Consider the following 3,278-nt stretch of genomic DNA (forward strand, 5'->3'; position numbering starts at 1 on the left):
TTTAGTGATTGTTGCTGGTGACAGCACCCTTCACCTAGAGCCTCAGAAGGCATTTGAGATGAACTCATACACATTTGGGGTTATCATTTGGGGTGGGCTGATTTTAAATGGAGGGTAACACACCTTGCCCTGAAAGTTAAGAAGCAGGAATTTCAGATTGAAAAACAGGGTGTTACTGGTCACATCTGCCACTAAGGGCTCCAGGGACCAAATCAGATCTCAAAGGAGCCCAAGGTCGTGTCTTTCAATGTCTAAGAGTGGATTCCTCCAATGAGGGCACCGGACCTGATTTCTTTGCCAGGTACGTATTAGTGGCAGATGATGGTAATTACTTATGTGACAGCGTAAAATAATGCTAATCGCTCATCTGATACACATTCTCCCATTAATTCATTCATATTTCAACATGTATGGAACATACATGTTCAGGCACAGAAGGAGGGTTGCAGAGGAGAACAGACATGGCTCCTGCCCTCAAAGCGCCCCCAGTCTGGGGGAGGGGGGCACATACATGCAGCCACATCTAGAAGAGCCTCTCAAATCCTTGGGGAGCTGCACCTCCTTTTGGGAAGATGGCATTGTTCGTTATGACTATTTGAGACAGACGTACAGTGACCTTTTCATGCGTGGACTGGGTTTTACAGCATCATGCACTTTCTCTTCAGCCAGTGTATTAGGTTCCTAGGGCTGCCGTTACCAAATTACAACCACACCAAATTACCAAATTTGGCAATTTGAGCCACTGGGTGGCTCAAAGCGACAGATATTTATTCTCACGGTTCTGGATTCTAGAAGTCCTAAATCAAGGTGTCAGCCGGCCTGTGCTCTCTCTGAAAGCTCTAGGGGAGAACCTGCCCCATGCCTTTCTCTTAGCTTCTGGTGTTGCTGGCAACCCTTGGTGTTTTGGATTTGTGGACACATCACCCCAATCCCTGTCTCCGATGTCACACGGTGCTCTCCCTGTGTCTCTTCGCCTCTCATACGGACACCAGTCACACTGGATTAGGCCCATCCTAATTCTGTATCACCTCACCTTCACTCAGCTGCATCTACAGGGACTCTATTTCCAAATAAGGTGACATTCACAGGTCCCAAGGTTTAGGACTTCAACACGTCTTTTAAAGGGACACAGTTCTACCCACAACAAAGGGGTCTGCAACATCCATACCCTTTTCTCAGCAGAGACGGTAAGGTGCACCAGTTATCCCCCTTCAGATGGCAGGCTGCAGTTTCCTCTGTCTGGGCTTGACAAGAAACTGGAAAAGCCTGGGTGTCTGGGCTCCAGGGTGGGCCACAGATGGTTAAAACATGGTGAAATGTGTTTTCAGGGGTAAGAGGACAGAAGAGCCTAGAGCAGACCTTCAAATAAATGACATTTCATGCGCCCCTCTTCCTTTCATCTTTATGTGTCCATAGCACATCGTCCTTCATAATAATGTCTTTTTCTCCTTGTTCCAGCGAAGCAGCAAAGAGCGTGAAAGGGCTGAGCTCCCGCTGTAAATTAGGTGCCACTCAGAGCCCCCCATCCATTTGGACCACTCACTGTTCATTCTCAGCCACGGGGGTTGTGACCACGGCCCTGATGGATCCTGTTCTGCTTCCCTTAATTGAGTCTGAATGGCCTACCTGTGAAAGCTTTTATTTAGGCAGCAGAGTGCACATCTAAGTTCCATTTCAATCGTTTGCATTGGAAGTGTTTTCCCCAAGTGAATACACGGTTACCGTAAAGAATCCAATTTGGCCTGTAGCGCTGTGCCCGCTGGCATCCGTTGGAAGCTGGGTAAATCATAATCCCAACTGGCAGAGCCCCAAACAGCCAGCCCTCTGTGCCTCTCACCTGTGCTGCAGACCTTCCACAGAGGCAAGAGCACAGGCTGGACCTCCTTCAGTGCAGCAAGCCTCTTTCTTCACGCAGGGGCTTTTCTGCTGATGCTCTGTGATGTTTTGCAGGACCCAACATCATAAATGGGAAACTGTGGTGGACCCAACCCCTTCAGAGAGGATATGAGAATAAAAGCACTACCTTCCCCAGGGAAACGGTGCTGGTCCCAACAGGAGCTAAAGTCTTCCTGGAAAAGGAGGGTTCTGCAGAAGAGGCTTTCCTGTGGCTGGTTACCCCCAGGGGAGAGACAGGAAGGTTTCTGCACAAAACTTTAGGAAGAATGTCTTTTCTTTCCACTGGAAATCATTTCTAAGCTCCTTACGGCAAGCGGCACTTTGTTGGGTGTTAACAAAAACACGTTCATCATGGTCCCAACTACCTATTATGAGTTTCAAGGACAAGACAGCATGCAAGGACATTCAGGCAACTCGAGAAATACATTTGGAAATCTTTAGATTGTGTACAGGCGAAAGGAAATGGATGTAAGTCATAAGAGATCCTTTGGGGAGGAATGGCCATCCTCCTTCCAATTAGAAAAAGTTTCATGAAGGAATTTTTTAAAAATCTCTATATCCTGAGAGTTCCCTGGTGGTCTAGTGGTTAGGATTCAGCGCTTTCACTGCTGTGTCCTGGGTTCAGTCCCTGGTCAGGGAACTGAGATCCCACAAGCCGCGTGGTGCAGCCAAAAATAAAAATAAAAAAATCGCACAACAAAACAAAATGAAACTCTCTATCCTAATTAATCTGGTAAGAAATCAAGCGTGTGGTCAAGACTCTCAGTCGCAAGCGACTAAAACACAACTCAAATAAAGGGCAAAGTTCATGTCCACAGAAAAATTTAGGCGTAGACTTTCAGGTATAACTGGTCCCAGGCTTTCACACAAGGTCTTCAGGAGCCTGTCTTGAGGCTTCAGCTTTGCCTTCCCCTCTCTTGATTTCATTCTCATTCCCATTTTCTGACAAGATATTCACCAGAAGCTCTAGGCTAACTTCCTCTTGATTTAACTACCCAAGAAGAGAGTTTCTCTTTCCCAGTCCTTCTAGCATAGCTCCAGGGGCTGACAATCTTTGCTCTGATAGGCTCAGCTTATAACATACACTCATTTCTGAGCGTGGTTAACATTCTCATTGGCCAAATTTGGACCACACGTCCATCCTGGGGCCCAAGGGGAGAGTAAGCCCCACCAGGACGACAGGCACTGAGAGTCAGGGCGGGTGTTTCCCAAAAAGAAAACTCGGGTTCTAGTATCACAGGAAGAAACGGATGTTGAGTAGGCAAAAGCAACAGATGCCCATGACACTATATCATAATAATGTAAACTATTGTGGAATTCTGACCAAGAACTACGAAATCAACCTTGGCTTTTTTTTTTTTTTTTTTTTTTTTTTTTTTTTT

Source organism: Lipotes vexillifer, unplaced genomic scaffold (assembly GCF_000442215.2).
Source record: "Lipotes vexillifer unplaced genomic scaffold, Lipotes_vexillifer_v1.1 scaffold1088, whole genome shotgun sequence".
Lineage (NCBI taxonomy): Eukaryota > Metazoa > Chordata > Mammalia > Artiodactyla > Lipotidae > Lipotes > Lipotes vexillifer.